Below are 24,561 nucleotides of genomic sequence, written 5' to 3' on the forward strand. Positions count from 1 at the left end.
TTAGGTCATCCTGGCGCCCTTGACGACAGGGCTGTGTAAGTCTAAGTGAAGTGGTGTGACAGGTTCGTGCAACGAAGCAAGTTGAATTAGTTGTGAAATACTATTCTCGAATAAGAGAAGGAGGTGAGCGCTTGATTTTCAGAAAAATAAAAATATATTTGCACACACAAAATATAAACGGAAGGGAAACATTAGAATCAACTAGAGGTAAGTTAACGAACGTCAGCCTGACCACAAATACATAGAGTTCTCATTAAACAATGGAAACTTATATTGAGCCTAAATGTCGTACAAGTCCACAAACTGAAGTCGTCAGCAGAGCCCTGATGCAGAAAGAGAGTGGTACGGCTCACAAGCGCGTTGGACACATTAGCCGTCAAGTGAAGAAGACGGGGCGGTGGATGTCTACAATCTCGGGCCCTCAGCCCGATGGCTCACTCCCGCCCCCGGTAGATGCTGTCTCCCGCCCGAGCATCACAACCATGCCAGGCCGGGGCGTCTGCAATAGCCACGCCGGCAGAATGGTCGCCAGGTCCGCGTGAAAGACTGCGCTGCTAGATGGAAGCTTTCAGAGCCCGGGTACAAGCGCCCGACGAGCTCGCACTCTGCACCATAGCCACCACCTAATTCACTAAACATTAGTAGTGAGGAACAGTGGGAGGCTGCCATGTGCAGCTCGGCGCCCGAGGTCCAGGACCAGATCCTGGATTGGGCCCAGAGGGTAGCGGAGACCAGGGGCGTAGCCAAGGGTGGGGGGCTACGCCCCCCGAAATTTTTCAGTTTTGCTTGCGTCTATATACACGCACACATGCAAACACATGCACGATCATACATAAAGTATGGTTGAACCCCCCCCCCCCGAAAAAAATTTCTGGCTATGCCCTTAGCGGAGACCTAGACCGGGTAGGCTCCTTTGCTCCCTCCACCACCGCACCCTTCCCTTTTGCGATAAAGTCTTTTTCCTCCTCCTTCTAGCCACGTTCTTCGAACAGCCAGCACAGCTCTTCTTTTTCCTTTTCGGCGCAGTGGCTCTCGGTCATTTCTTCACTTTGCGTGTGCATTTTTTCCATGCTCCGATGCTCGGCGTGCTCGCGCAAGTAGCACGTTGTACGTCATCCTCATCGTTTTTACTGCTTCAACCATCAGACGCACCTCATTCACGCACTTCACTCGTAACACGTGGATGAGCACAATGACAGGACAGCCAGGATTTCCTACTGTTGCCCTCTGTGCCTTTGTTGGTTGCGCGGTAAGGCTATGATGCTGGGAAAGAATCATTGAAGTCATCCTCCGTGCCCGCGCTGGCGACACTAGAGCCATCACCTTAAGGGGGAAGATTCACGCACGCGATGGATAGGTTCATATGTGTGGCACCCATTTGCACTACCGTGTACAAATGTTTGACACAACCTCAATGAAAACCAGCAAACAATGAAACAAAGGAAGGTATATGGGGCGTTCATTGTACTGTTTTAAGTGTATTGTAATAATTGTGATGTAGATGTGAAGAAATCAAAGTTGACAAAAGAACAACTTGCCGCCGGCAGGGACCAAACCTGCAACTTTCGGACTACGCGTAGGCCAAAGGCTGCAGGTTCGGCCCCTGGCGGCGGCCATTTGTCTTTTCATCAAGCATAAAAGACTAAACAAATTGTGTGGCCTGGTGTTTTTTCACACCCCTGTGCTAAACTTAAAGAAAGCAACAGGGCGAAGAACCATCATCATCACCATCATCAGCCTGTCTACGCCCACTGCAGGGCAAAGGCCTCTCCCATGTTCCGCCAATCAACCCGGTCCTGTGCTTTCTGTTGCCACGTTATACCTGCAAACTTCTTAATCTCATCTACCCACCTAATTTTCTGTCTTCCCCTCACGCAGCGATGGCGTAGTGGGTAGAACATCAGCTTCGCATGCAAGAGGTCCGTGGTTCGAATCCCGGTGCCGGACAATTCCCAACCGGATTAAAAAAAAAAAAGAAAATCCGCGTGATGATGGAATTGTGTAAAAAGGCCTGGGGTGCAGCCTCACTGGCGACCACAGCCAGCAATGCACTCCCTCACCAGAGCAGGATTGGCCACCCTGGTGTAGTACTGGGCCACTACCTCCCACATGAATACACCAATTAACTGAAGAACCATAATAAAACTTAAAAAAAATTACGGCAGCTTAAGGAAGAGTGCAGGTGGGCGGCATTCCTTGGTATCCCGGCCAAGCCTAGCCTAGAGATTAACCCGTTAGGCTTAGATATAGCCACATATGCATAGATAGCCTAGGAAAGACAAGTTGAGCCAAAAAAAGTGATGTTGAGCGTTTCTCTTTCTTTTTCTTTCTTTCCTTCCTTCTTTCCTTCTTTCTTTCTTTCTTTCTTTCTTTCTTTCTTTCTTTCTTTCTTTCTTTCTTTCTTGCTCTCTCTCTCTCTCTCTCTGTTTCTCGTTTTTCTCTCTATATTTCAATTTTTCTGTCGCTGTTTGTTTTCCTGGTTCTCGTTCCCATAGCAAGCGGTCATATGGTTCGCATAAATGCATAGTCCATTCATACATTGTTGTGCATCGGGATATTGGCTTTAATACTTTTCATCCCTCGCCTTAAATAATAAATTTTCAGCTAAAAGCATGAGTGTGGATTATTGAAACTTTCTTAGGCGAATTCAAAGAGAGTACCTCGGGCACAGAATGAAAACACTCCAGCAATTGTTCCACGTGTGAATGTCGCCACATAAAATGAATGCCCTTAACAATTTCCCGCATGAATACTACCATGTTGAGCCACTCGTATTGCATAAATGCCTATTGCAGTAGTGAACTCTGTAATGTGCATTTCATTGTTCTGCTTGAGGAAGTATGTCTGTGAGTTGTCTGCTTTCAAATACCTTGTTTGCTTTTGAATACCGACAGTATGACGCAGGCCTCACCAAGGTCGATTGAAATAGTGTTTTGTGTGAACGAAAAACTTGTGTGCATTATTGGCAAAATTCGTAGCCCCTCCCAGTTCAATGCAGGTGTCCACTTTGCTGCTTGTTCTTTGCACAAATTTTGTAGTAACTTCAACAGATCAGTTCCCGAATCAGCTCTCGAATCAAATGAAAGATGAAGACGAGTAATTTAAGGCCACCGAAATGAAATGCGGTTACGGGGTGCAGGTGCATGTGTCGGTAAGCTGAAACTTCCCTGCCGGCTGTGCAAAAAAATATCTTCTGTGATTCCTACACTCGGTTGATTCGCAAACCTAGTATTTCGATATAATACGGGTTGAAGAAGAATAATTTCACTCTCTAGGTCATAACGCACTAGGGCGCAGAGGGTAAATTTTTCAATGCAAAGCAGCTGATGGCGGGAGCTTTCTGCGTTCCTCCCTCCACGTCCCGCAGCGTCCATCCCCCCCCCCCCGCTCCTGCGCGTCCCCTCCCCTTCTCTCATCTCCTACGCTACCCCCTCTCTCTCCTCTAGGAATCCTCTACTCTATGGAGCGGCGCGCGCGTCCCCTCCCCCTTTCTATCCTCTCCTACGCTCCCCCCTCTCTCTCCTCTAAGAATACTCTACTGTACGGAGCAGCGCGCGCGACAGGTGGTGCGTCAGCTGCATAATCCCCTGGGGGCGGCACGGTAGTTCCACGGTACCAAATGGCGGAGTGCGCGCGCCTCATTCTCTCCTGCGCAACGCCGAGATGAGCGCCAGTGTCAACGCCGGCGCCAGTGTCAGAGTTAGCGCCAGCAAAAGAGCAAGCGTCAGAGCCAGTGTCAACGTCAGCGCTGACACGGGCGCTGACAGTGGCTCCCCGCTGCTTCGCATCCACACATGATTCCCTTCAGATAGAAATGGTGTAATTTTAAGTGTTTTCTTAACAATGAGCGGTCGTTTGAAATCAACGTATGTTGAAAGTTGAGCGTCATCTCGTTGTACGTGTTCATTTTGTTTTCGTCTTTAGCACGTTTCACGAACACCATCATGACGAACCAATTGGTCCAAGTCAAGGTAATGTAACGGACTCGTGGCGTCACGACAAGGCCGTGCAAGAGTAAAAGAATGCTAGAAAGCTTATACAGTTGCTTCGTTTCTTTTGGCAAATATTTAGCGTATCTTCTGACGCGTGCCGGACTGCATCAATAGCCAAAGGCGTAGGCACAAGCCCGTCTTCCTCAAGAAATGCAAACGTGCTTTGCATATCGTGGGCCTGCGATCGATGGTGACGGTGTTCTTGCAGCATCAGCAGGGAAAGGTCGTCATATTGCAGGCGTCGCAACACATTAGAAGGTTCTGGTCTTTCCGACGCGAATCGAGGACAGTGGTGCAGGCCTGGCGCACTGCTGTTTAAAATCGGACATGCAGCGCCACTGCGGCGGCGGCTGGCAAAATGTTCCCTCCGCACAGCAGCGCTCGACCGCAGCAGGTTGGCAATGGCCCCTACCAGCGCAAGCGTGTGTACGCGGCGAAAAAAGTCGACTTCTATCTGCTCTTGCGAGTTCGCATGTCATAACAGCTACAGGAACACGGCCAGGAAACTGCCGAAGCTGGAATTTCATCATTTTCCATGGCAGTTGTACTAGGCTCATCGACGAAAACGTTGAAACGCAGCCGTTCGGCACGTCGAATAAACAAACACGGCCGGTCTTCGCACGGTTTCTTTCGCTTTCTATCCAAGTTACTGGCGTAACCAGGGGGATTCAAGCCCCTCCCTCCCCCCTCCGAATTTTTTAAAAATTTTCATGTGTATGCATACACGCTCACATACAAACGCATGGACGAACATACGTAAATTATGATTGAACCCCCACCGAAAAAAAAAGCATTTCTTGCTATGCTCCTGCTCCAGGTAATATTGACACATTGTTGGTTCTCTTTTTCCTTTTATTATTGTTAGCCCGAACGGAGATTTGCGGCAACCATTGCGACGCAAAACACTGCTCTGCAGTGCCTACTTTGTCGTCTGTGCACGACTGTCGGGCTGAGGGGCCTCAAGATTTTCTTTACGATCGGAGGACTTAGACGAAAAACACAGTTGCACATGTTCAAATATTATTTAGCAAAGTCGTCGACGTACTCATAGCGCTAGAAAACTAAGAGACGGGCACTTCATGCGGTATCTAACTTTTTTTTTTCGTTGCTCATATGTTATTTCCACTATCCCATCTTTCTGCTAATGCGCGCTGGTCATCGGACAAGCGACACGCGAGGCTGCCGATATAAAGTATTTTGTATCGCATGCCAAGAAAGAGGTTTACTCGCTTCAAAACGCATGTCGTACTCTACGCTCTTCATTTGTGCAACGCCTTTTCCGAATATTTCCGACGGACCGACGGCACTGCGCAGTTATCTCACGCAATAAACATGATTAGTGGCATGCAAGTCGCCACGCCGAATCGAACTGCTTCTTTTGAAGTATTCCTGAACGTTTGCTATTCGTCCGTAGCCGCAAAAAAAGCAAGCGGGGCTCGTTTTACGTTGCCATTTTCGCACATCCGCGTTCACCGCGCACAACTTCGAGCGACGCGCCGGGATGGGAAGAGGGACAAAATGGGCTAAGTGGCCGCATGTGTTTCTGTGTGTATGTGTTTGTGTGCGCGTGTGTGTGTGTTTTGTAATAACTTTATGCAGCGTACAACGCATTCCACCACACCTACCATTTGTCAATACTTGTTACATTAGGCACTCATGATGATGTTCTTGGCATTGCACGGCAAGACCACGCCCGTGCGAAAATCAAACAATGCACATAATCACAACCATTCATCGAGTCGTTCGTTTCCTGTCTGTTACTCTTTAGCAAGGAAGACGACACACTTTCATTGCAATACAGAACATAGGCACTTCTAGTTGAAAAGGCAACGTTACAACAACTATGTTGCACAACTCAACGCTTAACAACTCGCATTCTCCTAATTTCGGAGTATAACCTACACCGTCGCTGCGTATGACGTAAGTTCAAATATATCTAGGGAGAAATTATAGGATCATTCATTTTTTTACAATTGCTTGTCCCGTGTTCAGCGTGCCTTTTTGGTGGACCGTATGTATTTGTCTAGACGACAGCTGGCGAAAACTCTGCAACAATGGAACCTAGAAGTCCTATTGTCCAGCATAGAAATACTCAAACCACGCGCGCTAACTGGGAAAGCCACCAGAACACAACCTAATGCACTTATAAATATAACTTCTTTGAGCTTCGCACAACTCCAGCACAATATGACTGCCAAGGCTGAAAACGATATAATTTGAAGTTACTTATTAAGCTGGGCCTACTCTATACTTTAGGGGGTGTATTATTTCCGCTTCGGTGTCGGAGGTCCACAGTAAGGCCAAGGTCATTTGACTAATGATTTTTACAATAGAGCCGAGCAGCTTGAGGTCAGACCCATAACATTTGGTTGACTCGTGTCTGATTATTTCGTAGTAGAAAATGAACTTTATTATGTAGTTATCGTTCTGTTCTAATACTCCTATATAGTTCGACTTTAGCAAACTAAATTTATATCTGACATAAACCCGCAGTGTGCGTCCCATATAGAGCCACTCTGCGTCGCCTGCTGGTGCCACTTTCACTATGGTTGTCGGAACTATGTAGCATATGCCGCTTCTAATCGCACGTGTTGTCACGCACTGTGAGTTTCTGCCGAGGACACAATTAAATGCAGCCAGACATTTTGGACAGGAGGAGTTTATGCTGCAGCCACAGTCAATAAATACGATAGACTCAAGCCTTAAAGCAGGCTGCTTCGTTGCTTTCTGCATTACGGTCAATCCAGATCCCAGGAAACATGAATTTCTGTCGAGAGATAAAGAAAGGAACAAGGTAACAAAATTAGCGCTGCACTTTGTTTGAGCGCCTTGTAATAAGTCGTTGTGGAACTCACATGTTTTGACGCCTGCGCGATTCTACGCTTCTGCCGAGCAGACTACGGTGTGAACATGCGCTCTTTTGCACATTCTTGTCATTTTTTTCCCTTGTAGTTATTTTTATTTGTCCTAAACTGTCAAAATTTCACTCTGTGAACCCTGTATTTTCTTACGAGCACTTTCACCTGTATCACCTTATGTGTTTTACTGGATTCTATTGTTTCCTACGCTTCACATACAGTAAAGATTGTTCAACACTGTTTTTAGTCCCATTTCACAGATTTGTTTCGTATTGTTTTCACAGATTCCTCAACATTTTCTTTTGTACAATCCACTCCTGTCTATGGCTTGTAAAAGAAGTTGGCAGTAATAAATAAATAAATAAATAATACATGCGTTATGGACCCTCCTTTAACTACATGACATTTATATATGTTTTTTTTTGCGAAGCATAATAGCGTGGCACTGTGGTAGAACATCTTACCACGCAGAAGGCCTGCGTTCAAATGTCACTTGTACCGAAGATATTTATTATTTCTTTTATTTGCACCTTTCTCTAAGCTTCTTTCATGGACAATGCTGATTTTTCGTTCACAACAAGCGGCGCCGACACCGACATTTCCGCGAAACGAGCTCCTTAGCGCGATCGCGTTAAACTATTGCTCACTCGGACTAACTCACACACACATTCACGGCTCTATCTGAGTCTGAGTAAGTCGACTCCTGAGTTGTTTGACGTATAATTAGCTTTTTGCACCATGGTGTCACGCTCTTTAGCACCAATATCTTGTATAATCGGTGCTCTACCTCGTGCCTTTTGATCTCGCACACTCAAATACGAGTTATCAGTGCTTATCAGTGCTTGCGCTCCAGTAACGACTTTTTAACACGAAAGTGTTTTATGCCGGGGTCCACCAAGACTTCAGTGACGTATTTCCGTCAGGGAAATGACGTTGAAAAAATGTGCACCATCAGATGGCAAAGATAAAATGTTCCGTCAACGGGCATCGAACCCACGACGGCTCGGTCCGCAAGAACAGAGGCCGGGCACGCTATCCACTGCGCCACACTCACAGACTCTCGACGCTTTACAAATGCGCATTTTATATCTCACACTCTCCTCTCACAGTGCTCTCGGTCAACGGGGTGGTGTTGCCTTCTATGAGCGGTAAAGTAAATTAATTCATCATTACTGTGGCCTCCCCGATTAGCACCTGTAATGCTTGTTGCTAAACGACCGTACTATTCGGCGCGTTTTCAATAGAATTGCAACGTTGTCAATGCCTTAACACGCCGTGAGGTGGCCATCTTAACCCAAGCGTCGTGAAAGCGTTGGTCTCGCTCATAGCATCACGCTAATTCAAACCAAATATACCTCTGCGACGCGCGCCTGCCTCACCTGGCTGTAGCACCGCGTTCCCCGCTCGCTCCCGCCGAGAAAAATCGCGGCCGAGCTACAGGGGCGGCGTGACGCGCTTTGCGTTTCCCTCTAGTCTGGCCGTGGTGTTCAATCACATTTTAACATGCCGCGGGATGTCGACCAAGTTCTGCGTGCAATATGCGACGCTCTTCTGGCTATCACACCTCCTTCTACGATTACGCTTTCAGCGTTAACTACTACAGCTACCACAAGAGTTTGTTTAATCATTGAACGTGTACGATAGTCCTCGGGATGGAGATGAACCACTAAGCACCAAAGTGGGTGCATCGACATTAAACGGTACTATAGCTGCTAGACATCTATATACCTTGTGCAAACTCTCTCATATAAATGTATAACAAACATTCAACTACTTCTGTTAGGACACGTTTTACTTTCGTGTTATTCCGATTCCTATGACGGATAGATTAGCCATGTTTTTTTCTATTGAAAGAGATGCTCACTCGAAATATTTTCATCAAGAAATTCTCGTGAAAAAGTTTACGGGAGGAATGTGAAAACTCGGGCCTATGATTATTAACTATTTAGCTAGCTTATGAACGCTTGTGCGCTGAAGTACGTGTGAGTAGACGTGAGCATAAAAGTGAGATGACATAGGCCTGATAGTAAAGCTGGAGTTGAGTAAGTAGGATCATAGCATCACATACTTTAGCCTCACCAAAATTTGCCTCACCCATACTAACTAAGACTCAGACTAACTAAAATATTTCTCAACCCGACTCACTCGGCCTAAAAATCACTAAAATAATTTAAAACCGGACTCTCTGGCACTCAGGCTCAGTGGAATATTGCTGACCCAAACTCAATCAGACTAAGGCTCTTTGCTCGATCTGAGTCTGTGTGAGCATGAGTGAGTCGACTCATGAGTGAGTTTGCAGACCTATGGGTATATATACTCCAATTACGAAGAGCAAATCTAAAAGCAGGGAAGCTGTCCTCAGAAATCAACGTTTACTGATATGAGTGCCATGAGGCGGAGAGAAAGAGCCAAACATTTAGGACAGAACAGTTTATTGTATGGCTACAACCGATATATTTGATTGAAACCTTGAAACAAGCCGCTCCGTTGCTTTGCACATTCGGTAGGATCCGATGGTCGGGAAGATGCAAATTTCTGCAGAAAGGAAACAACGAAGGAGTCAATAACTCTACTCAAAGATATTCAGCATAAATCATGTAGCAAGAATAAAAGTCCTGACAAGAAACCAAAACTTACACTTCTTCTTGCGGAGGAGGGTGGCGTAGTTCAGAGGAGAGCCAAGACCGTAGCCGTAGTTCAGGCCGTAGCCGAGAAGACCGTGGCCATAGCCGTAGCTGCCAGCACCGTAGCCGAGGGAGCCAACGCCGTAGCCGTAGTAGACTGGGGCGGAGTGGGCAACACCGTAGGTAGCAACGGCTGGGGCAGCGTGGGCGACGCTGTAGGTGGCGACGGCTGGGGCAGCGTGGGCGACGGTAGCAACAGCTGGGGTAGCGTGGACGGCAGCGACAGCTGGAGCAGCGTGGACAGCGGTCACGGCGGGGGCAGCGGCGTAGGTGGTGACAGCTGGTGCAGCAGCGACAACATGAGCGGTCTGCTGGACAACCCTGGTGACAGCTGGGGCGGCAGCGTAGGTGACAGCTGGAGCAGCGGCGACCAATGGAGCGGACTGCACAACCTTGGTGACAGCTGGGGCGGCAGCGTAGGTGACGGCTGGGGCAGCAGCGACCACTGGAGCGGACTGCACCACCCTGGTGACAGCTGGAGCAGCGGCGTAGGTAGCAACAGCTGGAGCGGCGTGGACAGCAGTCACAGCTGGAGCGGCGTGGACGGCGGTAACAGCTGGAGCGGCATGGACAGCGGTAACAGCTGGAGCGGCGTGGACAGCGGTAACAGCTGGAGCAGCAACGGCGTAGCTAGCAGATGGGGCATATCCGTATCCATAACCAACACCGTAGCCAGTCAGCCCAGAGTAGCCGACACCGTGAGAAAGGCCGTAGTGGGAGAGACCAAGACCACCGTAGCCGAGGCCAGCATAACCCAGGCTGCCGTAGCCGAGACCATAGCCGAGGTTACTGGCTAGGGTGTAGCTACCAACAGGATGACCATGGATGGCACTGATGGCCAGTGCAAGCACGACGCAGGCACGCAGCTGGAAGGACAGACAGAATAGGAGTAAATAAAGCTGCAAGAGGCAACCTAAGCTGTCCAGATGTAATTTTTTTTTGTTATATGGGCTCAGATGGTGCATGATTGCATAGATGCTTATTAAGAAACCGCGTTACCGGGACTTCCTAAGTATCGGCCCACACAAACTAAGGAAACACGCATGCGGTAAAAGTTGTCAAAGCAATGTGACAGGAATAAAAGGAAGAAGTTAGTGTGAAGGACCTTTGAGGTATAACTAAGTAGTTGTATTGCAACCCCGATATATCTGTTCTACGTGGAACACATTGCGGCCAAGTGCCTGTGATTAAACCAGCATGAATCGCGTGTACACAGAAAAGCCGAGTAGGTATGTTCGTTTACCTCACGTTTCTTGGTCTAGTATTTACATGTTTTCAGTGTTGCCCAATTTCAGTCGAAACATATGTAGCCAGCATACGTCTACTGCAGGAGCTCTATATTTGCTTAGCAGAACTTATGAAAAGCCATCAATAATGATTGTGGTTATCCAAACGACTGTATTAGTTCGACGATCGTCGAAACAATAGATCATCTGTTCTCTTGAAGAGTAGCGCTCTTTGCCTGCGTTTCCAACTTGTACGTCATAGAACGTCATAGGTGTCTACGCAACTGCTCAAATTCAGCGATGTTATAGCGTACACTAAAGTTGAAAGTTGGGCGAGTTGGTGACAGTTCATGTTTACGTAAGAAGCAGCGCACTTTAGACAAGGCATGAAAAGGAACGAAGAAAAAAAGGACAACCGCTGCACTCGCAACCATGCAATCATGCACCAGTTTATTTCACCCAGGCATCCGTAGTTCTGAGCGATAGCGAAGTGCCTTTTTTTTTGGAAAATCATAGAAAAACCGTTGTAATATCAAAGTCATGGTCACACGTGGTACACCTGCATGTATGTATATTAACTATGTTTTCTTCGAAATTAACTAGTTGCGAGTGCAGCGGTCGTCATGTCTTTCTTCGTTCCTTTTCGGGCCTTGTCTAAAGTGCGCTGCTTCCCACGTAAACGTAGCATACACAATGGTAGGTCTGCACTGCCAAGCAATTTAATACAAATCTATGGTGCGATAATATATGTAGGTCTCATCATGGGCATTATAATGAAACAGTACTGTTAACTTTGGCAGTTAGAACAAAAAAACCACTAGAAGAAACTGATTGACCACTTACTTCTGCAAGTCAACGTTTGTTGCCTTCTCATGTAGTCACTGGTGTTTAGCGCTGTTTAGTTTTTTTAATGATTGGCGACGTTCGTTTCCACTGAGCAGCATATCGCTGGTGATTCGCATGAAACCTCTGTTTCCATGTGTCTTTTAAAATATTTGGCCGACTCGATACTTTGAACTTACAGAAATATCACTAATGCACGTTAGGTTAGCGTCTGCTTATTCAAGGAAAATGTTTTGACAAACGAAGTTCTTGGACATGCAACAAAGTGGGCGAAGCAGGGACTTGCGCCTTAAAAGTTCTGGCTAATAAAAATACTTGCTACTAATTTCATCAGTGCTGATTTTTAGAATACGAGATGGTGTAGTGTTAATTTAGAGGCTGACTTACCATGTTGAAGGTGGTCCCAATCCGTTGGAGGAGCAGATGCTTCTGGTTTCGATACCAGTAACTCCAGCTTTTATACCTCGCGGTTGGCTTCGAGAAAAACAAATTTAAATCTGATTTTGCCATTGGCAAGAGAAAAGGTACGGCGCTTCTTCAGAAAAATTATTTTTCTCTACACCAGCGGCCGAAGAACATGTACGTGTTACAGGAGACGAAGAAGATTAAGACAATTTTTTTCATCGTTTTCCTCGTTCTCCACTTATGCTTCAGCGTTGGAAGGAAAGGTTCTTTCTACTTCAAGTTCCATACAGCACGCACGTAGGACGCAATAAAAAAACAAATAACTGACATATCATAGCCTAGTAACAAATTAGACATTCACAGCAACACGTCGCGATGACCACTCCTATCGGCACTGAAGTTACAGTGTTGAGAGAATCACGCAAGATCGCCGCATAACCGGATGTCATCTGGTATATACTACTGTACAGCGGCACAGCGGTGCTCATTTTTCATTTGATCGCCAGGCACGCATGAAAATGTGTTTCATTTCATTGCGTTAAGACATTTGGAGGACTTAGCCCACTGGTAATAGAGGGTTGATCTACAAGAATTTCGCTTTCTCTTCAGAAGATAAACTGGTTTCGTAATTAAATGCCATCTCTTTAGGTCACTTCGCGCTCATAGCTGTACTTGCACGGCACAATTTCTCGCTTATTAGAAATTGAAAATTCTTGCAATGTTCACGTAATTTTTAAGGCTAAGCACCGTTGAGGTAGACGCGTAGGAACACATGAGGGGCGAAACACGGGCTAGTTAGTACTCGTCTCGAAGAATATGAATTAACAGTGCAAACACAAGACGAAGAAAAGAAAGCGCGATGACGGGCGCATTATGCGAACGTATTATTTAGTGTAAGAAACCAATATATACATACGAAAAAACAAAAACAAAACAAGCATGAACAAATATTAGGTGACATTTCTATTAAATAAGCGATGTCAGGTAACAGACTTCCCTATCTAGTAGTTCCGGCACCCTTAGGGGCTGCTCGTTCGTTTGGCTGAAAACAAGGGCTTCAAAAATCTCCCTAGCGAGCCTATAACGATAGCGTCTTAGGCAGGTACCGCCTGGCAAGCTGGGGGTGCATCCATGCTTGGCACAATGTGTGGCGCAATTGCTCCCGACAGCAGTTTTTGATGAATTTTATGTTCTCGAAACCATTCAGTGATGCACCGCCCAGTCGGTCCCGCATACACCTTGCCGCATGAACACTGAATTCCACGTTCAACTTTCTCGAATGTAGAACCGAGAAAATACAGAACCAAAAGACTGAGGTTATTTTATTGTGGGAAACTTTCAGCCGGCTTTGACTTTGTATAATTTTTGTAATTGCGCTAGACCACATGAGTGAGATGAAAAGGGACGTCACGTTGTTGATCGTGACCTTACCCCTCCAGGAACAAGAGCGCTCTCTGCATCCGTACCAGTGATGTGTTGATCCAATAGAAAGTTTGGATCCATACCCTATACTAACATTTTATCCGAAGTGCGACTGACGCGTGTTTTACACCCAGACCTATATTCGAAACTTCCTTGAATCGCAAGCCTATCAAAACGGAAAATATTACAATATCCGTTATCAGTTTGGGATAGGTTGGCCGAAGCGAATAGCGCAATGCTGCTGCCGACCGTCGCTTGCAGTTGTTCAAAGTTTCTACTTGCCCAGACGTTGCCTCGTATTATATGCCTAGGTCAGAAATTCATTTTATAGATCGCATAAGTTAAACCTCAATATACGAACTTCAGTATAACACAATTTTTGAAAAAAAAAGTTATTATTTCACTTTTCTCAACTTCTGTCCATAGAATACAATGCGTTTTCAACATCAATACAACAAAGTGTCTATATCCGTGATTTCAACGTAACGAAGTTTCGTCGCGGTACCTGAGCAAGACCGAGGCGATCAATTGAAAGGTCTGTTGGCGCCAGTGGTCGTACGGTAGAGTTACATGTGGCCTATAACTAACTTTAAATTAAATAACTTATTGTGTATTTCCACACTGCATTGTACCTGCCTTTCTTTCTGGCTCAGGCGAAGTTTGGCCGCTATGAAGAAGACTTTTTCGCCAGCGCTGCACCAAGCTGTGGTCGCTGAATCTCGGGTTGAAGAAAATTCATGTTTTTGTGTTATGAAAATTATGTTTTGTGCTGTCGTATTATTGGCACCTTCTTCCGGCACTTCCCGCGCAAAAACAAAGCGTGCGGTGACTTTACTTTCGTTGAAAGGTCGAATTTCAATTTAACGATATTTCAATATAACGAAGTAAATTACCGGTTTTACCGACTTAGTTATATCGAGGTTTAAGTGTATATAATTATGGAAAACTTCTGCATGAGCGCTAGGCGAACATTTCATTAATCCTTGCTCACATGATCAATAAGACTATGATCTGGCCCTTTATTTTTTTAATTTCTTGCTTCTGTGGCATAGGCATGCGAAAGTGCACTGGTTTTGAATCTTTTGGATGCAGAATATATGTGCTATCGCTGCGTGTATTGTAAAGGGGGCCACGTGCTTCTGTCAAGTTGCTTGTTTTTCAAGGGATTTTTACTCGCACTCTTCCCCATCGTCGACGGAAATAAGCAAGTTTTTCTTCTTCTTCGTCATGCCTTTCTTATACTGTTGTTGTGCTTTTCGTTCTGGTTTCTATTATTATTATTATTATTATTATTATTATTATTATCATTATTATTATTATTATTATTATTATTATTATTCACTACAAAGAGTTTAGTTGCGTTCCAGTTATCGATTTCGGCGTCATCGTCGTCATGCTGTTCAGCTATCAACGCAACATTCGCTGCTCGTGAGCCAGAAGTTAAAGGGTTTCAGGAGACATTTTAATTTAAAAGAAAAAGAACAGAGCGTCACTGAGTCTTAAGAACAACCTCCTACACCGAAGGCGCATATTTCGGTGCCGCAATAATTTTCAGATGTATGAATCACTAAATTCATAAATATAATCGCTTTTACTTTGCTGAAGACGTTAATAATAATAATTGTTGGTGTTTAACATCCCGAAACCACGATCTGATTATGAGAGACGACATAGTGGAGGGCTCCGGAAATGTCGACCGTCCTGTGTTCTTTAACGTGCACCTAAAGCTAAGTACAGGGGCCTCAAGCATTATGGCCTCCATCGAAAATGCGGCCGCCCCGGCCGGGATTCGATCCCGCGACCTGCGGGTCAGCAGTCGAGCACCATATCCACTATACCACCGTGGCGGGTTTGCTGAAGACATTAGCGACGATATTTTACTTTCTAGGAAACAAGTGGGTGTTTCGAAGGGTTAGTTTCCTTTCTTCCGATGTTATGCAGAAGTGATTTCAGTCGCATTAAAATTACGCTATTCCCTCTCGCGGCACCTTCCTACGCGAGGAGCCCCGGCGTAAAATGGCGCGAACGAAAAAGAAAAACACCAGCAAAACGCAAGATTCACGCGTCTCTAAGGGCAACGGCGAAGGAGACCAATCGTCGGCGCGGAAAAAGCGGCGGAGAATGGGAGGCCACAAAGGGGCAAGGAGGGAGAGTGGAGGACGCGCGCACGTCCAATGTACAATGTACAATGTACGATGTACATTGTACATTGTACAATGTAAAAGTACAATGAATGGCGGTACTTTCTCAAGATCAAGGGACTTTACGCTCTTCGAGCCCTTCGCGCCATCTCGCTAGTGATAACGAAAACGTTTCCCTTGGCCTGCAGCTGCCAGCAACTCGAGCACCGCAGTCTTCGCAGTCCTTCCCGAAGCCAGAAAGTCATGGCCTCTCATCAGGTACCGTCATCGTCACCACAACTCCGTGAGCCCGAGGTTTCCGCTCTCAACCTCCCTGAGGTCTGGACGTCAAACTCGGAGCTTGGGTTCATCCCCGTAGAATCTTTGTTCCGTCGTCATCAGCTCACTTCCCAGTTGACCATATATGACCATGTTGTTGGAGAGCTTCCGCCTCATACTGCTGCGGTCGTTCGCGATGTTCTACGCTCTCCTTCAGCAGACCAGCCCTATGATCATGTTAAGCAAATGCTCATCAGGCGCACTACTGACAGCGAACAACATTGACCGCAGCAACACCTTACATTAGAGGAGCTCGGCGATCGCAAACCTACTGCCCGTTGCGTCGCATGCAAACCTTCGCGGCCGGTGTCGCTACGTCACCGAAGAAAACACTTCGATGAATTTTTCTATGGCGCCTTCCAACGCCGGTGCGCATGATTCTGACCGTGTCTTCATCATCGGCACTCGAATCTCTGGCTCAGTTGGCTGACAAAATTATAGATGTCAGTTTTACCTCCTTGGCCACACTTTGTCATTCTACACATCATTCTACCAACAGAGTAGCTGGTGGCGATAGCTATGCGCGTCCCCCCTTCGCTAACGAGGAGCTCACTCGAAAAATAGACTAAATAACAACGGAAGTCGCCGCCTTCCGAACAGACCAACCACGTCCTTCGTCGCGAACTTGCCGCCTCAGCCCCAATCACTCTGGCCGCCTTTGCTGGTTACACCTCCGCTAAGGGTCGCGCGCAATAACTGTCACCAGTTCTGTTCGTACGCGGGGAACGACCAGGCCGAACAGTGACGGCGACCGCTGTTCCCCCCCCCCCCTTGCGCAGTCACCTCTTCCACGTCATCGATCGTATCACCAAGGTCCACTATCTCGTCGATACTGACGCTGAAATCTGCCTCCTATATTAGCTGAAGACGTCATCCTACCGACTCCCATCCTGTCCCCGCGGTCAACGGGTCGACCATTACGGCCAAAAGCCAGTAACTCTTGACATCGACCTCAGACGTACCTTCCGCTGGCTCTTTGTAATCGCGGACGTGCGCCAGCCAATCATATGAGCCGACTTCCCATGGCACTACAAGCTCTTCGTCGACATGCGGCACAGCTGCATCCGAGTCTCCGAAACAAGCTTAGCCGTCCAAGGCGTTTCCTATCATGCTTCAGCGCTCCGGCTTCTCCAGGCGCACGCAACCGTTGCCTATCCTTAGTCAAGCGGCGTTGCTGAGTTTCCGGACGTCGTCCGACTACCCTCCTTTCAGTCCTCAATCGCCCACGGCTTGACACGTCACATCGTCACTAAGGGCCCTCCCGTGTTTGCCCGGGCTCGTCGCGTCGCACCAGATCGTCTCGCAGTTGTCAAAAAAGATATTGAGCACATGCTTGACCGTGGTTTAATTCGTCCCTCCTACACTCCTGGGCCTCCCCACCGCACATGCTGCCCAAGAATGCTAGTGACTAGTGCTCATGCTGTGATTACTGTGCTTTTAACCAGGCCACTATCGCGGATCGTTACCCATATTTCCCCATATCCAGGATTGTACTTAGGCACTGCACGGCTGCACCATCTTTAACACGACGCACCTGGTGAAATCCTAACAGCATATTTCTGCCGAAGCGACAGAAATTTTCAAGACCACTTTTATAACACCCTTCAGCCTGTTCGAATATCTGCGCATGCCATTAGGTCATGGTAACCCGGCGCAGCAGACCTTTCAACGTTTCGTTGATTAGGTATTACATGGCATGACCGGCTGCTTTGCCTACCTCGGGGACAACCTCGTCTTCAGTACTACTACTGAAGTTCACAACTCCCATCTACGTCAAGTGCTCGAGAGACTGAGCAAGTTAGGCCTCATTGTTAACTGCTCTCAGAGTTAGTTCAATGCCACGCAGCTGGACTTGCTCGGCCATTGCGTCCACGCACACGGCATTCGTCTACTATCGACTGGTGTAACGGCCATTCGTGAGTTTCCGCAGCCATGCTCCACTAGGCAGCTGCGTGAATTTCTTCACCTTGCCATCTTTTACCGTCGCTTAATTAGTCGCTGCGCCGATACAATGCAGCTTCTAAACGACCTTGTCACGGGCCCAATATACCGAGTACTCCCGTACCCTGAAACGATACGGCTGAGCGCGCGTTTAGAGACATTAGAGAAGCGATTTGGAGATACGTTGACAGGACGTCCTCGTCTCTACGTACTACCTCTCATTCCGTCGAGCAGACTTTGATTCCCTGCATTGTTTCGCTAACCCTGGTATTCGGACCACACAGCTACTTATCGCTTCTCGTTATGTGTGGCCGAATATTAACGCAGACATTCATCGTTGGTCACGTTCGTGCCTCAGGTGCCCACAGCTTAATGTGTATCGCCACACTGCGACCCCTCTTTGTACGTCTCCTTCCGCGGACGCTCGCTTCAGCCGCCTACACGTCGATATTGTCGGTCCCCTTACTACATGCGGGCACCATCGCCACCTGTTAACCTGCATTGACAGGTTCACAAAAGGGCCTGAAGCGATGCCTTTTCAGGACATAACGGCGGAGTCGACATTTCGAGCACTCGTCTCTCTGGGTATTAGCCGCTACTACTACGACTGACCCACTATTACGACTTTCCTTTCACCATTACGACTCACCGTGGTCGCCAATTCGGCTTAACAGGTTCGCCCATCTATCTCGGCTCCACGGTGTCAATAAAATCAAGACTACCTCTGACGACCAAACCACCAACGAAATCATCGTTTTCATCGCCAACTGAGGCGTCCCTCATGGCTTCCTGTTTTCCGCAATAGTGGACCGAACGGCTTCCTTTCGTTATGCTTGGCATCCGCACGTCTGTTCGTACTGACGGCTCCATAAGCACCGCCGACCGGACATTTGGCGCCACTCTTCGAGTTCCTGGCGAATTCTTCAGCGACTTACCCATAATACCTGCAGAGGTTTTCGACTACGCATACCATCTGCGCAAAGCTATGCATACCGTAGTTCCTCCCCGACAACGACGAACATCCCGTCGTGTGTATATCAGTCCTGACCTGCAAAAGTGGACACACGTATTTGTTCGACACGATGCCGGGCGGCCTCCCTTTCGACCCCCCTTTGATACCCCTTTTAAACTCCTCACCCGCACACCTAAATAGTTCCTCCTGCTCATAAAGGCAAGAAAGATGCGGTTTCCGTAGACCGTCTCAAACCTGCGTACCAGACTCTTCAGCAACTTCTGCTTTCACAATCATACCAGGCAGCCATACTCACCGCGGATATTTCGCAGCTCAACAATCTGCTCCTGGCCACCTGTAACATACTCGCGACTTCCTCTTTAGCAGGCGGGGGGGGGGGGGGGGGCACACGTTTGCTGCAACAAGAATGCGTGCCACAAGTTCGCTGCACCTGTTCCTGTTCGAATCTGTTTCAATTGCCTCTGAAATATATCATTTGTGGACCCTGAGCATCGACGGCTGCATACCTGTTTCCACATCCTGAGCGAAAACGTCACATATGATGAAATTAGTACAGGGCCATATCGCTGGCACCTCAGGATTTGCCTGTAGTGATGCTGGAAAAACCATGAGAGCCACGAAGTGGCCATGCCTATAGGCACCGTACACTGGCCAGAGGGAGCTGTGTTCCTCGCACTGGCCCGTCCCAAGTCCGCTGACATTGGCCGTTAGGGGCACGCAGAAAGTAGACGCGCTCACGCGTCCCCCGTGTAGCCCGGCCACAATCCACGCACTCGCGCAGGGAGGGAGACGCGCGCATCGCGTTCAGTTTTGACGGACCCCGTCTCATTATTGCTTTTAAGTGCGAATGCACTTTATAAGCGACCCTGTGTCCGCCGTCCCATAGCAACGGCGCGAGCAGAGGAGAGGAGCGTCTGTAGCAACGGCGCAGCGACGTCACGCCCCACGTGACTGCGCGCGCTCCGCCCTCGGCTCCGTGGCTGCGCGCGCCCCGCGCATTACCTGTGGTGATGCAGGCCGGCGGCGAGACGCCGAACGAAAGCGTGCGAAGCGAGCCGAGCACCCCGAAGCCGATCTGGCGCGGGGACGCGCGATGCGCGAACGAGCACGGGCCCTCGAATTCGATTGGCCGGACGCGCGCTTCAAGCGAGACTTCCTGGACCGCAGCTTCGGATATAGCTGCGCGGTGTGCGATCGACTGTGGTTCGACAACAACCTGAGCCCCATCTCGGGCGTGCGCAACGCCGCCAACAAGTTGAACGCGTTGCGGGTTCTTTGGAACGAGTTCGGAAGACAGATCATCATCATCAGTGAAAGTGCTTTGCACTTAAAAACGGCCAGACCTCCGTGGGTCGGCTGGCGCGTGCTCTCTCGCTGCCGTCTCCTTCGCTCGGCTCTGCAGTTTAGTCGTGCGCGCCGCCTCATAGCATCAACCCGTGCTTCGCACTTCCTCATACTCCCCTTCGGGGAAATGCGGTTTTTTTTTTATCCGCTAGGCTTTGAGCTCTGGCGCTGCAGTCACACTGGAAAACTCGACTGTACGGTGCCTATACTCGGGGACAATTTTTTGTGGCAATGAAGGGAAAGCTACGGGGGCGGAGCGTCTGCACACGTACTGCTACGCGAAGTAGTCCGGTTTGGCGCACGTCTCGTAACGCCGTGGGAAGTGATGGCTAGCGTTGCAATTCGACGCAAACGCTGCTTAGAGTCTAAGGTACGGGTAAAAGGCGCGACTTTTTCAAGCACGCAAAAACGCAAAGTTACAACGCATAAGGTAAATTAAATACAAATATCTCGCTTGTGTTCACTGCGTTCCATCTCAAAAAGCTATATGTAGAAAATTAAGGAGTATTTTATATATCTCACGCAGAAAATGCGGACGCAACTGTGGGACTACATTCATTAGCGGTAGGATACGTGCATTGTGGCTCTGTAGCTTCCCCTTCATTACCACAGAAAGTTGTCCCTGAGTATAGGTTAGTGCTCGTACCGGTAACAAGGACAAACAACGGACACTGACAAAATAGCGATACTTACGGAACGCCGGGCAGTACCTTCTCTTTCATTCAAATTTTAGAGCGGTGGTATGACGCCATACGTGAAGGGTCTACGGATGTCAAGTGATCTTCCGGCATGGCACGGCTACCAGAATATTGCGCTACTGAGCTCTTTTAACTATGGTAACGCGTTTTCGTACTTTGGCGGCATCATGCAATACCTAATCTTAATAACCTTTAACTACGTTCACAATTCTTGCGCCATTATCATGATCTGCGCACAAATGCACCCCAGTTATCAGACATAAGAATGCGATGACCGGTTCATCTCAGCTTATTACTCTAATTCTTGGCGGTAACGGCAATTCATACATGTGTATGCTTCACGGATTCTGTGGGCTGCATTATATCCGACATAAAAGGATGGTGTTGTTAAATGTTGCACTTGAAATAGATAGCTCCCAAAAAGAGAATCTGACTCTAAAGGTTGTTCTGTTTTAGTAACCATTGTCTTCTCGCAAAGATTGTGATGTTATTGGGATTATGATACACAAGTGCCTCGACTGTCCTTTTCGTAAGCTTCGCCACTGGCACTTATGCTGTAGCCTCAGGATAAAGAAGAGGATTAGAAGGGTAGAACACTTGCTTATTTGGAGCATCAGATCAAAATGACAAAGTACGCGCCTTAAGATGAGGTGCTCTATTTCTGTCTTAAATCTTAATGGACCTTTTTATGTATTTATGCCTGTATAGATACAGCAATGATGATTCTGATGATATATTTACAGGAATCTGCGCTCAAGACTAAGGGTAACATATTGAATGGCATGAATAAATAATCAGAAGATGAATCTCGTGATCACAAATCTACAACCTACAGTATGATCACCTAAATAAGCCATGAGACTTTACACGAGGAACTCGTAAAGCGTGTCCTCATTGAGATTCGTTCTGTTTCGCAGGAAGCAAGAAGCAAACACTAATCTATGTGCTCTGTTCAGCTGTTTAACAATGTTTCTTAAGACACTCTGCGAGGCAATATTTTCCGCAGTATGTCTGCACAAAAGGAAACATTTCTGATTTATCACATATATACGCTCACGGTACTATACGACAAATATACAGCATATGCAATGAAGCCCGCGTCATAGGCTACTCTTCGTGTAGATAGTTGTCAATCACGTGAGAGAGAGAGCAAAACAGCCAAAGATTTTGCTGGAACATTTTATTACACGGCCACAACCAATATACTCGATTGAGAGCTTGAAACAAGCTGCTCCATGCCTTTGCAGATTCGGTAGGATCCGACGGTAGAGAAGATGCAAATTTCTGCAGAAAGCAAGGAAGGAAAGTGCCATTAGTACTACCCACATTTACTATGCAAACATCACATAGGAGTGAAAATACTGAGAAGAAACCGGAACTTACACTTCTTCTTGCGGAGGAGGGTGGCGTAGTTCAGAGGAGAGCCAAGACCGTAGCCGTAGTTCAGGCCGTAGCCGAGAAGACCGTGGCCGTAACCGTAGCTGCCAGCACCATAGCCGAGGGAGCCAACACCGTAGCCGTAGTAGACGGGGGCGGAGTGGGCAACACCGTAGGTAGCAACGGCTGGGGCAGCGTGGGCGACGGTAGCAACAGCTGGGGCAGCGTGGACGGCAGCAACAGCTGGAGCAGCGTGAACGGTTGCGACGGCTGGAGCAGCGTGGACAGCGGTCACGGCAGGGGCAGCGGCGTACGTGGCGACAGCTGGGGCAGCAGCGACAACATGAGCGGTCTGCTGGACAACCCTGTTGACAGCTGGGGCGGCAGCGTAGGTGACAGCTGGAGCAGCGGCGACCAATGGAGCGGACTGCACAACCTTGGTGACAGCTGGGGCGGCAGCGTAGGTGACGGCTGGGGCAGCAGCGACGACTGGAGCGGACTGCACCACCCTGGTGACAGCTGGAGCGGCGGCGTAGGTAGCAACAGCTGGAGCGGCGTGGACAGCAGTCACGGCTGGAGCGGCGTGGACGGCGGTAACAGCTGGAGCGGCGTGGACGGCGGTAACAGCTGGTGCAGCGTGGACAGCGGTAACAGCTGGAGCAGCAACGGCGTAGCTAGCAGATGGGGCATATCCGTATCCATAACCAACACCGTAGCCAGTCAGGCCAGAGTAGCCGACACCGTGAGAAAGGCCGTAATGGGAGAGACCAAGACCACCGTAGCCGAGGCCAGCATAACCGAGGCTGCCGTAGCCGAGACCATAGCCGAGGTTACTGGCTAGGGTGTAGCTACCAACAGGGTGACCATGAACGGCACTGATGGCCAGGGCAAGCACGATGCAGGCGCGCAGCTTGAAGGAGAGATAGATAGGTGTAAATAAATCGGCACCAAGCATCCTAGGTTGTCGAGGGGTGAAAAATGTGTTTGTTATATGGACTCTTTTAGTGGAACAATGCAGAAGTGCTTAAGAAAGTGCTTTAGCGAGGCTTACTAAACAGGGGTGTACACAGTCGAAAGAAATATGCATGCGGTAAAAATCCATGTGGCACATTTACAGGATTAATACTAGGATGAAGGACCTTTTATGTATAAGCCGTGAAATTGCCGTTCGCATATGTGGGTTTGGTTGGAGGAGATTAAGGCTACGTGCTTGTGGTTCAACCAATGAGAATTGTGGGAATACAGAAAAGCCAAATACGCTCGTTTAGGGACGTTTCGGCGTCGTAGTGAAATGTTTTTGGTGCTGTCTTAATACACTTGAAACGTATGTGGCCTTCATATGTCTCTGTGTGAGCTCTGTCTTTGCTTAGCAGAACTTCCGAGAAGTGATTGATAATGAATGTCATCTTGAGAAACGACTGCATTGTCTATGCGGCCATTCAAACAACAGATTTTCTGTTCGCTTGAACAGAAGAACTTTTCACTTTACGTGCGCGTAGAACCTGTACATCTCGAATCGACATACCGTGCCTACGCAATAGCTTGAATTTAGCAAGGTTGACACGCACTGAAATTTGGTCTGTACAATGAGTTTATTGTGCGATCATATAGATCACAGCATGAGCATGATTATGCTAAAAAACTGCTAAATTTGAGAGCTATAACATCGGCATACTAAAGGCTACTGATTGACAATTCACTCCTATAAGCCAATGTTTGTTGCCTTCTCCTGTGTTCATTGATGTTAGCGCTGTTTAGTTTCTTTTAATCATTTGCGACGTTCGTTTCCACTGAGTAGCAGATGACCGGTGCTTTGCATGAGATATCTGCTTCCATCTGCCCTACAAAATATCTGGCTGGATCGGTACATTCAGCCTATATGAATGTCTCTATTAAGGTTAGCATCTGTTCATTCAAGCATAACGTCTTTGCAAGGCAAGTTCTTAGATGTGCAAGAAAGTGAGTGCAACTTGGGTTAGTGGCTTAAAAGTTAGGGATCTTAAAAATGCTTGCAACTAATTTCATCAGTACTCTTCTTTACAGTACGAGGTGGTTCTAGTGTTTACTTGGACGATTACTTACCATGTTGAAGGTGGTCCTAATCCGTTGGAGGAGCAGATGCTTCTGATTTGGCGGTCAGAAACTGCAGCTTTTATACCGGACGGTTGGCTTCAAGAAAAAGAAATTCAAACCGACTTTTACGATTGGGAAGAGAAACGTGACCGCGCTTCTAGACTAACTATTTTGCTGTACACCAGCGGCCGAAGGACACGTGCGTGTGACAGGAGACGAAATTTTCACCGCTTTCCTCGTTTTTTAGTTGTGCTTGAGCGTTGGAA

General features: G+C 47.8%; 1 protein-coding gene and 1 pseudogene across 1 annotated transcript in view; both read right to left on the reverse strand.

The window, feature by feature from the left end:
- LOC119390292 (calphotin) overlaps positions 1–24,561 on the reverse strand; it is an 806,323-nt gene that overhangs the window by 121,411 nt on the left and 660,351 nt on the right. The gene's annotated exons all lie outside the window — the stretch shown is intronic.
- On the reverse strand, positions 22,229–24,362 carry LOC119390290 (cuticle protein 63-like; annotated as a pseudogene).

This window comes from Rhipicephalus sanguineus, chromosome 4, assembly GCF_013339695.2.
Source record: "Rhipicephalus sanguineus isolate Rsan-2018 chromosome 4, BIME_Rsan_1.4, whole genome shotgun sequence".
Classification (NCBI taxonomy): domain Eukaryota; kingdom Metazoa; phylum Arthropoda; class Arachnida; order Ixodida; family Ixodidae; genus Rhipicephalus; species Rhipicephalus sanguineus.